A 15855-nucleotide genomic window follows, 5' to 3' on the forward strand; every position below is an offset into this window, starting at 1 on the left:
CAAACGTCCCCATCTGTTGACTCAGGGATCAAGACGTGGCTGCACGATCGCTTACAGCAATGCTGATAAGGTGCCTGTCATCTCGACTGCTAGGGATACGAGGCCATTGGGATCCAGCACGGCGTTCCGTATTACCCTCTTGAACCCACCGATTGCATATTCTGATAACAGTCATTGGATCTCGACCAATGCGAGCAGCAATGTCGCGATACGATAAACCGCAATCGCGATAGTCTACAATCAAAGTCGGAAACGTGATGGTACGCATTTCTCCTCCTTACATGAGGCATTACAACAACGTTGTACCAGGCAACGCCGGCCAACTGATGTTTGTGTATGAGAAATCGGTTGGAAACTTTCCTCATACCAGCACGTTGTAGGTGTCGCCACCGGCGCCAACCTTGTGTGAATGCTCTGAAAAGCTAATCATTTGCTTGTCACAGCATCTTTCTCCTGTCGGTTAAATTTCGCGTCTGTAGCACGTCATCTTCGTGGTGTAGCAACTTTAATGGCTAGTAGTGGCTCTATATCTCTCATAAAACTTTACCAAACAGTGAACAGAAAACTCTCTGTTTATCCTAGTGCAGCAACCCAATAACGAAACAAAACCAGGCCCCAGCAAGAAAACAATGAAACATGTAACAACCATCTGAAAATAGAACTGTAAAAAATCCCAAACCGGTCATGATTTGATCCAAATGAGCCTTGTGAAACCTTACTTGTGACTAGTTGCTGTTTCAATTATAATCCTTTAACACAACCTGTACTTACACTACCTGATCAGAAGTACGTTGACTGACCACTAGATGCTAGCACAAGTGGACCCGCCAGTGTAAAAGGAAGCGATGACTGTGTTACGTTGTCAGCAGAGACGGAGTAACTGCAGATAGACCTGAGAGTAAACAATAAAAGCAAAATATGCAATGTATAATGCAGTTGCTTCGATTTAAAAATAACAAAAAATGTACAATGAAACTGTCAAGAAATAAAGATAATAAGACCATAATATAAAACATAAAAGAGATCAAACTGACATACCACGAATTAAACATAATGGTGGAATATATGTCAATTGTACAGTGTACGTCATATTAAGAATACGAGACTACTGATGTAGATAGTGTAACACGGAGTAAAGGTAACCTGCATAATCATGATCACAAAATCTGCAGTAACCGAGTAGTCAGTGTGACTAATAAGAATGTTATGTTAGACTGTCCGCATCCACACTCTTATTTACTTAAATGACATAATCTGTGTATCTGCCATATGTTCCACCATTATGTTTAATTCGTGGTATGTCGGATTACTCTCTTTCAGACTACACATTAAATGTATGTGCAATTGCGAATATGGACAACCATCAGTTGTAGAATAGAATGATGACAGGACTCAACCCGGAATTTGCGCTTATCGCGAGCGGTCGCCTTCCCTTTTGGCTACCCGAACACGACTCACGGTCCGACACAACTTACTACACTACTGGCCATTAAAATTGCTACACCACGAAGATGACGTGCTACAGACACGAAATTTAACCGACAGGAAGAAGATGATGTGATATGAAAATGATCAGCTTTTCAGAGCATTCACACAAGGTGCTGACATGAGGAAAGTTTCCAACCCATTTCTCATACACAAACAGCAGTTGACCGACGTTGCCTGGTGAAACGTTGTTGTGATGCCAGGTGTAAGGAGGAGAAATGCGTACCATCACGTTTCCGACTTTGATAAAAGTCGGATTGTAGCCTGTCGCGATTGCACTATATCGTATTGCGACATTGCTGCTCGCGTGAATCGATATCCAGTGACTGTTAGCAGAATATGGAATCAGTGGGTTCAGTAGGGTAATACGGAACGCCAGCCACTTCTCGATCCCTGAATCAACAGATGGGGACGTTTGCAAGACAACAACCATCTGCACAAACAGTTCGGCGACGTTTGCAACAGCATGGACTATCAGCTCGGAGACCGTGGCTGCGGTTACCCTTGACGCTGCATCACAGACAGGAGTGCCTGCGATGGTATATCAACGACGAACCTGGGGGGCACGAATGGCGAAATGTCATGTTTTCGGATGTATCCAGGGTCTGTTTAGAGCATCATGATGGTCGCATCCGTGTTTGGCAAAACATCGCGGTGAACGCACATTGGAAGCGTGTATTCGTCATCGCCATACTGGCGTATCACCCGGCGTGATGGCATGGGGTGCCATTGGTTACACGTCTCGGTCACATCTTGTTCGCATTGACGGCACTTTGAACAGTGGACGTTACATTTCAGATGTGTTACGACCCGTGGTTCTACCCTTCATTGGATCCCTGCGAAACCCTACATTTCAGCAGGATAATGCACGACTGCATGTTGCAGGTTCTGTGGGGCCTTTCTGCATACAGGAATGTTCGACTGCTGCCCTGGCCAGCACGTTCTCCAGATCTCTCACCAAATGAAGCCGTCTGGTCAATGGTGGCCGAGCAACTGGCTCGTCACAATACACCAGTCACTACTCCTGAACTGTGGTATCGTGTTGAAGCTGCATGGGCTGCTTTACCTGTACACGCCATCCAAGCTCTGTTTGACTCAAAGCCCCGGCGTATCAAGGCCGTTCTTACGGCCAGAGGTGGTTGTTCTGGGTACTGATTTCTCAGGATCTATGCACCCAAATTGCGTGAATATGTAATCACATGTCAGTTCTAGTATAATATATTGGTCCAATTAATACCCGTTTATCATCTGCATTTCTTCTTGGTGTAGCAATTTTAATGGCCAGTAGTGTACCATATGTCGTCAACCATGCGTCTAAAATCTTTATTCCTATACCCATTATGCATATTCCCGCGGAGGTGAGACAGTTTACCTTAAAGTCGCTTTCCCGGTGTCGGCGGGTAGATACGATATTGCGTTGTCAGTATTATTCGGAATTACTATGCAAAGGAAAAGGCACTGCAGCGACTGCAGCCGTTATGAAGTACATTAAATGTTGACGACATATGGAAATTTGGATCTAGCTCTGAGTCGAGTACGGGTAGCCAAATGGTGAGGCGACCGCTCGGGATAAGCAGGAAACCCGTCCTCGAGTCCTGGTCCGGCATAAATTTTCACTGTCGTCATTCCATTCAACAGCTCATGGTTGTCGTTATTCGCAACTGCGAATACACTTAATGTATTTCATAACGGCTGTAATCGCTGCAGTGCTTGTTCCTTTGGACACGCACGCACAGTATCATCATACGTTTATATTATTTTTATGTCTGCCTCCGGTAGCTGAGTGGTCAGCGCGACAGACTGTCAATCCTAAAGGTCCGGGTTAGATTTCCGGCTGGGTCGGAGATTTTCTCCGCTCACTGACTGGGCGCTGTGTTGTCCTAATCACCATCATTTCATCCCCATCGACGCGCAAGTCGCCGAAGTGGCGTCAAATCGAAAGACTTGCACCAGGCGAGCGGTCTACCCGACGGGAGTCCCTCGTCACACGCCATTATTATTATCTTTATTTCTAGACAACTGCATTACACATTGCATGTTTTGCTTTTATTGTTTTCTCTGCACCACGTATATCTTAGTTAATCCATTCATCAAATAATATGTTATTAGCGCTATTAGTAGCGGGTGGCCTTTGAGAGAAAACGTGGAAGTGCGGCCGTGTTAGCTGTGATTTCTTCGGTTGTCCCTCCCGCCCTCGGTATTAATTCTGGCGGCAGCCACTCGGTGTCGTATGCATGAACCAATACGTCTCACTGTTGTTCACGCAGCAGAGTGTTGACCGGTATTATTGGACATCCACGACATGCGGCGGCCAGGATACTTTTATGGTAAGCTACTTTTGAGTCTCACATATTGGCCTTCTACGGAATTTATGCCCTCATTTTACTTTCCTAAGCCCTGTGCCTAATCGTTCGCAGTTGGTTCGTAGCTGACATTAGGCTGACAATGCGCGCTTATTTGTTGATTTATTTCCCTTTTTTCGGTTGGTCTCCCTCTACCTGCTGTGTTACTGGTTGACTCAAAGAACGTTTTCTTGCATCACCCGCAACTTGCTATAATTTTTACGTGACTAGTACAACTTTCTCCGGCGCAGTTAAGATATGACCTAATGTTCACATTTCTGAGGATATTTTTAATGTTAATTAATGTTTTGTAGACTAGTATCCCGCTTCGTTTCTCATGTTTCTTGCAGTGCCTTAAGAAGGGAATTACCTCTTGAAACCCAGATCTTGTGTACGATTTTATCCAAATAAAGGTTTTCTCAACTACAACTGGCGCGGATATATTCATCATGAAAAATTTTCGATCACTTCACTTTGACAGTGATAAAGTGGTGCAAACAAAGGCGAGGTTACGGCTCCGTCAAGAAAGTCAAAAATCCTACAGTAACGGTACCAACAAATTGGTATCTCACTAGCAGGAATATGTTCATCGTCAGGGTAACCAAGTTGAGAAATAAATATGTAGACAAGAAGAATAAAGTTCGGTTTATTTAAAAAGCTTTACGAATTTTCAAATAAAAACTCGGAGGCATTTCTTTTCAACACGTCCTCGTATTAAAAAGTCTTCGAGACATTCACATATCAGACAACCTATTCCGTATGCTCGGACCTTAGTTAACAGTCTACAGTGGAATATGGAACTTGCTTGTTACATTCCATCCGCGGTTCGCAGAATATTAGTTCTAGGAAAGGGCAAGCTCAGATTCGCACGAGCGATCCTTTCTAAATCCATGCGAATTTGCGGAGAGAAACTTTTCTGTCTTAAGGAAATTTATTATATTCGTTCTCAGAATATGCTCAAAAATTCTGCAACAGAAAAAAAAGTTCAAATGTGTGTGAAATCTTATTGGACTTAACTGCTAAGGTCATCAGTCCCTAAGCCTACACACTACTTAACCTAAATTATCCTAAGGACAAATCCACACAACTATGCCCGTGGGAGGACTCGAACCTCCGCCGGGATCAGCCGCACAGTCCATGACAATTCTGCAACAAGCCAACGTTAAAGGATATTAGTCTGCAATCTTGTAGAACCCTTCTTTTACCCTTCACACACTGACGGAAAAAAATTAATGTAGAGTAATGATATTTCGGGATTACATTTGTCTAGGTAACATATTTGAGTGATAAATATTGCAAGATCACAGATTGCTGCTAGCGCGAGATAAGCCATTACAAATGTGAAATGCTGGCGCATTAATAAGGGTGTAACCGCCGGAAGGTTGAATGCAAGCATGTAAACGTGCAAACATTATGTTGTATAGGTGCCGGATGTCAGTTTTTAGGATGGAGTTCGATGCCTGTTGCACTTGGTCGGTCAATAACGGGGCGGTTAATGCTGTTTGTGGATGATCCAGGAGTTGTCGTACGATGATGTCGTGTATGTTCTCGACTGGAGACAGATCTGGCGATCGAGCAGACCAAAGAAACAACTCGACACTCTGTTGAACATGTTCGGTTAAAACAACGGTATGTGGACGAGCGTTATCCTCTTGGAACCCCCTGGAATGCTGTTTGTGAATGGCAGCACAACAGATCGAATCACCAGACTGACGTACAAATTTGCAGTCAGGGTGTGTGGGATGACAACAAGACTGCTCCTGTTGTCATACATAACATCACCGCACCCTTAGCTCTAGATGTAGGTGCAGTGTGCCTAGTACGTTGGTTTCTGGTTCTCAGCTGACGTCCTTATAATCAACAGACAGCCATCACGGGAACCAACGCCGAACACGAGGGTCTTCCCCCTCGGCAGCGCCATGTGCCCGTCCGGAGCTCGGTCTTCTTGCGACCCTACATTCTGGTGACCGTCGCTGCCAGGACTCAAGCACAATGCGTACTTTCGTGCCAAGCCTTTGTGCAATACCGCAGAAGGAACATCCAGCTTCTCATAACCTTGTGAGTGTTACAGCGGTTGAATGGAAACACACACAGTAATCAGTATCCCTGATGGTGAGGTTCGAGGGTGGCCACCGAAATCAAGTGGTCACCGAAATCAAGCATACCGATGGTTTGGGAGCTCACTATAGTCAACCCCCTAGGAAACAGAAAACTACGATACAAGTAGCTTATATGGCACAAATGTCAATGACTAGTCATATTACTTTTAATATCACATTTGCAACACTCACGTGACAATATCAACCGTTAGATCACATAGGTTTACATTTACATCGTAAATGTAAATGTAGAATCAAAAACGTCGGTTCTTAATTGCAAAAACAGGCACACTTGATATTAGTCGATTACAGAGCCATCTACCACGAATTGGAAACAATGGTCTAGTAAACCATACGTATTTTTTGGCGTATAATCCGAATATGCGATGTAAAGGGGTGGGATTCTCATTCGAAAATACAAAGTTGACTCCGCCCATGCAGGAGGGTTTTTGAGAGGTGGCCGGTTGTAGCACAGACAGACTAACGTTGCACTTAATTTTAACACATCCTTTGTCGTCAGCTAGGTCTAATTTTAATATAAAGAAAATGTGGCTGATACGCTGATTTCAACTATGTTGTCACTACTAGACGCATCTGTAAATTCATTTTAGTAGTTATACTCTTATAAATGTAACTCTTTTGTGTTGAATAATAGCTGAAGGAAGAGCAGAATCTATCCCTTGGAAGTCACGATAAGTAGTAAATCCACGACCTTGAAATGTATAGTATATGAACTCCTCCTGCAAGTAGAGAAAGACGTCCGAACTGCTAGTGCTAGGGACGAATGATACCTGTCGCCGTTGCATGTGGAGTAATTCACAGCGAAGCAACAATATCCAGGAGAATGTTCTGCCCCCAGCTTCCGCCGCCTCCTCTCCTCGACTCTCCCACGTTACCATGTCCTGGCGAGATACGTACAGAATGGTCAAAATAAAACTGCCCCTGAAAATATTTCATCCACCTTAAGATAGGCAACACAGCTTACATCACCTGCCAGAGTTGCAGATAACTTAAGTTGGGTTGCATATGTTAAGGTGGATGAAACATTTTCAGAGGCAGATTTATAAGCGTCGATCTAAAAGATTCCGTCTGAGAGTGTTGCTGCAGGGTATATGGAAAGTAGCGCAACTCCGATGTGCGTACATGGTCACCGTCATATAGGCAAGGGTTTAGTGCCTTTCCGACGGCGTGCGGTACATGCGAAAGCGTCAACTATGGCGACGTTATTACCAAATGCGATCACACACAACCAATGCACTTTTATTCTTTTCAAGGCTGTCGAAGGACAAACAGCAGCAGACAGCCATCAGAGGATGAAGAACGTGTATGGGGAAGCTTGCCTTTGGTGATCCACCGTGGTGGAATGAAAACAGCAACAAAGATTACTGCCGCTTGATGATAACGCACGTGCCCATATCGCAACATCGTAACGCACAAGTTATGCCGGCTCAAGCGGGAGACACTCAAGTGCCTGCCCTACAGACCTGATCTCTCCCCATGGGACTATCAAGCTTTAAAAAAGGCTTTGAAAAATCGACTTTACCTGTGGAACGAGGATATGCAGCAGGCAATTACGGACTTATTCAAGCTGCAGGGCAGTGACGTTTCACAAAAGCTGCATCCTCAACCTGGTGCGTCGGTGGGATGAGTCCCTCAACGCTCTCGGCCATTTTTCCTGATTGGCATGCCGATTCTCGACTGTACGGCCTTTGGACGGAAACTTATTTATCGCCCCTTATATGCGTAAGACAAAAAAACGACGCACTACAAAGGAATTATCCGAATGGGACAGAAATCTGTAGATCTGATGTACATGTACCGACAAATAAATGATCACAACTTCAGAAAAATTGGAACATTTATTCAAGAGAAAGAGCTTCACTAGTTGAGCAAGTCAATAACGCTGGTGCATCTCTGCCCATATGAAAGCAGTTATTCGTCTTGTCATTGATTTACAGAGTTGTTGGAAGTCCTACTGAGGAGTAGCGTGCCAAATTCTGTCCGACTGGCACGTTAGATTGTCAAAATCTCGAGATGGTTGGAGTTCCCTGCCCATAACGTTCCAAACGTTGTCAATGGAGGAGATTCCGGCAACCTTGCTGGCCAAGGTAAGGTTTGGCAAGAACGAAGACAGACAGTAGAAACTCTCGCCGAGTGCGGGCGGGCATTACCTTGCTGAAATGTAAGCCCAGCATGGCCACGGAGAGTGACCGAAGTATTGGCGATGTACCGCTGTGCTGAAAGGGTGTCGTCGATGACAACAAATGGGTTCTGCTATGAAAAGTATGGCACTCCAGACCATCACTACTGATTTGTGGGCCGTATGGCGGACGACAGTCAGATTGACATACCACAGCTTCTCCAGATATGAAATGATAATCAAGACCCCTAAGGTGTCGACAGGCGTTAATATACATCAACGGGGACAGTTGAAAATGTGTGCCCCTACCGGAACGCGAACCCAGGATCTCCTGCTTACATGGCGGACGCTCTATCCATCTTTTTTTTCTTCTTTTTCGTCGTTGATCGTTGGGTTTGATCGTTGCGAACGTCACATGACATCCGTTAAAGTTCGTTTGTTGATCCTTCCACTCAGTCTTTTTTTTTTTTAATTACAGAGGCCAAGCAGCTCTCTGACCGAACACGCTGAGCTACCGTTCCGGCTACATCTGAGCCACTGAGGGTAAAGAAGAGGATAGTGCAACTGCAGGGATTTACCCCTCGCACGCTCCCCGTGAGATCCACGTTCCCAACTTAATGTCCACACACTACGTACGTAGTGCCCCTGCCCATTACACTCATTACACGCGGAGACAATCTTACCGTAAGAGTTCGGGCAATGCGTGTGCACCGAGCACAGAAGAAGAAGGTGAATGGCCGGTTAGCCTTCACTATATATGAAGATATCTGTTCTTTCCGACATGTCCGAAAGGTCTGGAACCGCGTGACTGCTACGGTCGCAGGTTCCAATCCTGCCTCGGGCACGGATGTGTTGTGTTGTCCTTAGGTTAGTTAGGTTTAAGTAGTTCTAAGTTCTAGGGAACTGATAACCTCAGCTGTTAAGTCCCATAGTTCTCAGAGCCATTTGAACCATTTTAATGTCCGAAAGAACAGATACCATCTTCATATATTTTCCAAATATGTCGTCACTGGTGATCGGAGCTCAGTTCGAGACGGGCCTCACCACTGAAGACAAGCCATATGTGTCCAAAACCACTGCAAACCGTCTCGTTCGTGTACAGAGGTCAACTGCCATGAGCCAGGCGCCCTTTCTGTGGGACGCCTGTTAACGCTCCCAGTGATCGCTGAAGCACCATTTGCGCGTCGGATCGATAATGATGAATCCGGGGCTCTGAGCGCTACTCTAACGACTCCTCGGTTCTCTTGCTCTTCCGTCTCTCCAGGTCGACCGCCTTCTTTTTGATGCCATCTTCGGTCATGGTTCACCCATTCCTGCCAACATATTCGAACAGTGGCACCGCTCCTATTAATGCGTCGAGCGATTCGTCGAGTGCTCCTACCGGCTTCTTGGAGCCAGCTACAAGTCCTCGCTCAAATTTTAACATCTGAGTATATTGTTCACGCGCCTGTCTACGAAGCATAGTTACTGTCCAACTGAGTACAGTGGGTGAAATTCGCAAAGACGTTATCCTCTGGTAGCGACATGTCTCTTGTTTCCTATCTTTGCCAGCAGCGAGGTGAAACAGCGCTGCAACATCACACGTTTATCCATCGGTCGCCAAAATTAACAATTTTGCATTTCCGTCCATACCTCCATGGATACCAGTTTGTACCGAATTTGCATAAGTCCTTCGTTTCTTTAAAAGTGTATTTCGCCCATCGTGTACATGTTTGAACTTCTCTCGTTGATGGGTCTATTGAAAAAGTTGGCAAAGTGGTAATTAAGAAAAAATAAATCATGGAAAATACTTATAATTAATACCAATTATTGGAGTCCGTGATGATTCCTTTTTCCGTGGTTCCTACACAACTTAATGCCGTGTTCTGCACTGGAGAGAAAAAGAAACTGGTAAAGAAACTGATATAGGCATACATATTCAAATACAGAAATAAGTAAACAGGCAGAATACGGCGCTGCGGTCGGCAACGCCTTGTAAATTGCCCGTTACATGGTTCAAATGACTCTGAGCACTATGGGACTTAACTTCTGAGGTCATCAGTCTCCTAGAACTTAGAACCACTTAAGCCTAACTAATCTAAGGACAACACACACATCCATGCCCGAGGCAGTATTCGAACCTGCGACCGTAGCAGTCGCGCGGTTACAGACTGCAGCGCCTAGAACCGCTCGGCTGCCCTTATATATTTGTATGTTGGCAGCGCTATAAACTGCCTTAATATCACTGAAAGAGCTCTCTGCACCCTCGCTAAGAGACTATGTGGCTGAAAGGACTCGCAGTAGGCAGTTAAAAGTTAACAGTTAGCACCGATGGAGGTTGGCAGTGTTAGCGCGAGCGGACGGTCTGGACGTGTGTCCGTCTTGGAGACTTAGTGTTGGTTGGAAATGAATTGTAAAATGATGATTGATGTATCTGCTAATGTTTCGATAATGGATTATTGAGGATTATATAATTTTTTGAACTGGATGTCACATGATTACGGTAATATCTGCTAAACACATTGTTTGTTCAGCAACAAATCTTTCCTTTGCTAACCAAATGCCTACTAGTAGTTAGAACCCACAGTTGTTAGAATCTTCTTATTTATCTGGCTGTAGGTGTTGCTTGCTGTATTTGCTGTAGTTCGTGTTATGAAGAGGTAAGTGACTGATGAAAAAGTGTAGGTTATTGTTACGATTTCTTCTAATTCAGGGCCATTCTTTTGTGTTAACCACTTGCAATCAGATTGCGTTGCATTTGTATGTTGTGGGCAATAAATGAATAGAATAAGTTTGAGTTGTATTTGTCAGGGAAAATTCTGTAGGTCAGTGAAATGATAAAACAACCAAAGAGATAGCAGTTTAAGAAGGTTCAGCAAGCATTCAGCAGTTTAAGTAAAAACGTAGAAGTTTCACTTTCTCAGTTATTTCAGTTTAAGTAAAATCATATTTAGAAGTTTGAGCCTGTATGAGGCAACAAGTGTCTGGCACAGTTGTTAGATCAGTTACTGCTACTACAATATCAGGTTATCAAGATCTGATTGAGTTTGAAGGTGGTGTTATAGGTGGCGCAGGACCGATGGGACATAGTGTTATGACGACAACGGACAAATCGTCGTTAATGTGAATGACTGGTGGCCAATGCTAAATAGAAACATACAACGCTCTTCTTTGCATATACAGCAGGTTTGTCAGTGAAGTCGATAAGGAGTTGGCTGCATGGTCTGGGTCTACAACGAGTGAAATAATTAGGAAGTCGTTGGTAAAAATAATATATTGTACTTAACTGGTGGTACAGGAGTCTTCATAGTCAGGAGGAATATAATTACAAACAGAGAGGTATAGAGGCATCACATAAGCCATCCTTTAAATAAGCGCCTAGTCAGAGGTTGTTTTCTATCAGCTAAAGGCTATACTACTTTCCTACTTGACGTCCCTAGCAAGAGTGGCCGAGCACACGCTAGAGACTTGTTGCAAGCTGCGAAGCGGCGCTAGCCTCGACTCGCGGGTCCAGCGATACTAGTACGGACCGCGGTCGATAACTGCAACCCCTAATAAGTGTGGTATCGAACGCTAATACCACACATAGCACCTCGGAATTAGCGATGAAGTGGGGATTTTCCCGTGCGACTATTTCACGAGTGTGCCGTGAATATCAGTAATCTGTTAAAACATCAAATCTACAACACCGCTGCGGCTGGAAAAAGATCCTGCAAGAACGGGACCAACGACGACTGAAGAGAATCGTTCAACGTGACGGAAGTGCAACCCTTCCGCAAACTGCTACAGATTTCAGTGCTGGGCCATTAACAAATGGCAGCGAGCGAACCATTCAGCGAAACATCATCGATATGGGCTTTCGGAGCCGATGACCCATTCCCGTACCCTGCTGATGACCGGGAACATATTGCCTGGTCGGACGAGTCTCGTTTCAAATTGTATGGAGCGGATGGAAGTATACGTGTAGGGAGACAACCTCATGATTCCATGGACGCTGCATGTCCGCAGGGGACTGTTCAAGCTGTTGGAGGCTCTGCTACGGTGTGGGGCGTGTGCAGTTGGAGTCATATGAGACCCCTGAAACGTCTAAAAACGACTCTGACTGGTGACACATACGTAAGCATCCTGACTGATCACCTGCATCCATCCTGCTGGAAGAAAGATTCTCGAGCGTTAACACATATCCTGACAAATAAATACGAAGAATTTCTTCGACAACAAGCTGCGGATATTCTTTCATAATCACAAACTAAATCCTTTTGTACATTGTGCATTCCGACGGACTTCGGTGATTCCAGCATGACCATGCGACACCCTACACGTCCAGAATTGCTACTGGCCTCAGGAACACTCGACTGTTTCAACACTTCCGCTGGCCACCAAACTCCCCAGACAGGAACATTGTTGAGCATATCTGGGGTGCCTTGCAACGTGCTCGTGCTCTTGCGGATTTATGGACAGCCCTGCAGGATTCATGGTGTCAGTCCCCACCAGCACTACTTCAGACAGTCGAGTCCATTTCACGTCGTTTTGCGGCACTTTTGCGTGCTCGCGGGGTCCTACACGATATTAGACAGGTGTACCAGTTTCTTTGGCTCTTCAGCGTAATAGTGCGGACCCAGTATATTCGTCAGCATGAGTCAACGTGGCGCTGAACAGAAAGCTAGAGACGTGGCGCCCGCCCTGTTTTGGGGACAGAGAGCGTGGTTTCCTCTCTGCCCTGGCTCCCGGGCCCTGGTTTGGTGCGGTGTGGTGTGCCCCGCAGACGGCTGGAAGACGGGCGAGCGGCGGTGCGGCGGTTAATTGCGCTTAATTGATTGCCGGCGGGCGCGCCGGCTCAGGCCGAATTACTGACAACTAAATTAACTCGCCACGATAATGCCCGGCGCGCTCTAATGCCCGACCTGCTACAATCCGGCAAACACGGCTGTGGTGGCAAGGGTTGCAGCCCTCGGGAATATCCCCTCCAGCGCGTAGCGGCAACCACCCCCCAACCCCATTCTCTCTCTCCTGTTCCCTCTTTGTCAAAACAAATTTCCAGTCCTCCGCCGGTTTCCAGTAAAGGTACACTTCAGTTCAGTACAATTAAATACTGCAGATGATGTACTGGAAGCAGCATACCCTTATTGCTTTATCTTTCAATACTGGTGTTAGGCGCAATTTCAGGAAACGTGCAGCACTCCTTTAATACATTTAGACGGCAGTGAAGCCAACGGGAAGGCTGAGGGGGCAAGAAGGGCGGAGTTCCAGGTTGGTCTCGACCGCTTAGGGTATTTATGCCACATTTCATCCCACGTTTCACATATTTTTGAACCGTGATTTTACTTTCTAAACATTTTCTTAAGAATTTACTTTATTTACTAGCGATTCATCAAGAACATTAACAGATTTAATCACACTATGTGAGCGTGGAAGTAGTTGCCAGGGAGTAACTGATGAAATCAAAATGAAATTTCTTTTAACAAATTGGAATTTTATTCCTAAAAGCCTTTTTTTTAAGAAACAGATTTAAAATTATAAGCAGAAAGCACCCCTCTAAATATAAAGTTACAATTTATTCAGAGGCAGAAAGAAACAAATTTTTGAGTGTATGAGCTTTCGGGCTGAGAACCTTGCCGCTCCCTTTTGACACGGCCGTAGTCATGACCGATCACAACAACCCCTGAAAGACTACACAGGTGCAAATCTGCAACACACCAGATTACCTTAAAGTAAAAGTTTTAACAATTCACACAAGCACACAAACTGTGCACCCCGTAGGAGTGGTGGAAATGGTACAAATCACTAAAATTAAAAGATTAACTTGCCACCGAAGGTGCAACTTGATTTTAACTTCCAAGAAAAGCCTTACGGTGGAAGGGTGGCAACTTTATATACTTAAATGACCATTTAAATAAAAGCCCATGAAATCTAATCTTACATAAAATTATACAAGGTTGGCCAAACATGCTCTACAGTACACATATACCGCCTCTCAAGATGTTAGGCCAGATAAAAAACATATTTCAGGAATTAGGCCGTCACACTTCTAGCAATAAATTCGTTAACACACCGAATCCGACAAACATGACAGAAGCAGCTATTAACGTACGGCAGATTGATAGGGCGATTACCGAACAACCCGAACCACAGGTTGCTCTAACCGCCCCTACTCCACAAGGGAAAAACGGGCCACCAAATTCATAAATAACCACCTTCCCGCGGGTGGGCAAACGGAGAAGAATGGTGGGACGACCCCAAAACAAAGCGGCTGGTGACCCCACCAAGAAAACAACTAGAATTGAACAAGTAAATGAAACAACATATCACCAATCACTTAACTTCTAATAAACTGCGATTTCTGGCGAAGACCTGGCACAGCACCCCCAAAACGTTCTCCCGAACCGTCCGCTGCCAGCCGCTTCAACGGACGCAGGAAGGCGCGCCCATCTCCCGTCTCACGGCGTCGCAGCTCGCACCGGCCAGACTGATGTCGTGGGTTGCTCTCGTGTCGGCCGCAAAGCTACTACCCCTCGCTATACGGCGCGGCCCACTGGACTCACGTGGCGACCTCACATACGCCGACGCTCAAGGCGGACAAGTCATCTTGTGTCTGAGTGCGCGACCGACCAACCGATCGATCCAACCGCCAATGACCGTTGCCTGAGGAACTCGAGCAGACTGGCGGCATAACGCGCAGACTCAGATGCAGGAACTAAGCCCCCGACCGGGCGACCACGCGTTGTGTTCTCTCACTGTGCCACAAATTCGGACGAGAGGCAGACTAGGAAGCTGGGGACGAGAGACTGACCCCATACTGACTCCAGACTCACCCAGACTGACCAACTGGCGAGCTTATAGCGCCCCTTAAATGCATGTGAACAGGCAACCTTTCTCCTTTCCCACCAGAGGGAGACACCAAAGCTGCTATTGCCACAACGGCGCCACCGCCAGAAACGGAGGGCGACTGCTTCACACAACGCGCTGCGGCGCGCTCTTCAAAACAACAATTTTTACCACGGGTCAATTTTATTATACAGTGTATGAAGGCTCACGCTGTTGGAAGTCTTCAATTTATGCTCGAGTGATGAAACTGGAACTTTGATACCATAATATTACGTACGGTGTCAAAAGCAAATTAGAATTAAAATGCTTGAATGTCCATGTGTCCGTATTAGCTGTTTATTGTCGTCCTTTCAAAGACCCACGACCTGTATCGTACCTTAAAGGTGCATCCTCAGGTCCGTTTCAGTAATCACTACGCGCCTGATGGGAATTACGATGTTCCAAGGTGCAGCTATACACGAAAGTGAGTGATCCATCAACGGTCGTCATCAAACTAAAAGACTGTTAAACAGTGGTGATGGGCTTCCTAAATAAAAATCGTATGCTGAAAAAATGTGGGTGTGGGAGTTCCAGTAAGCGGTAGGAAGGTTCACTAGAATTCGCACAGCAACACGTAAGGTTAACTGGACAGTAACGCGTGACCGAGCGAGGTGGCGCAGTGGTTAGCACACTGGACTCGCATTCCGGAGGACGACGGTTCAATCCCGCGTCCGGCCATCCTGATTTAGGTTTTCCGTGATTTCCCTAAATAGCTTCAGGCAAATGCTGGAATGGTTCCTTAGAAAGGGCACGGCCGATTTCCTTCCCCATCCTTCACTAATCCGAGCTTGTGCTCCGTCTCTAATAACCTCGTTGTCGACAGGACGTTAAACAGTAATCTCTCCCCCTCCTCCTCAGTAATGCGTGTACAAAATTTGATAACTATCTTTGTCGGCTTCATCAGATCGCCACACTAACCGGTGCTGGAAGCAGGGCCCATTGTCAA

Source organism: Schistocerca serialis, chromosome 7 (assembly GCF_023864345.2).
Source record: "Schistocerca serialis cubense isolate TAMUIC-IGC-003099 chromosome 7, iqSchSeri2.2, whole genome shotgun sequence".
In the NCBI taxonomy this organism is placed as follows: domain Eukaryota; kingdom Metazoa; phylum Arthropoda; class Insecta; order Orthoptera; family Acrididae; genus Schistocerca; species Schistocerca serialis.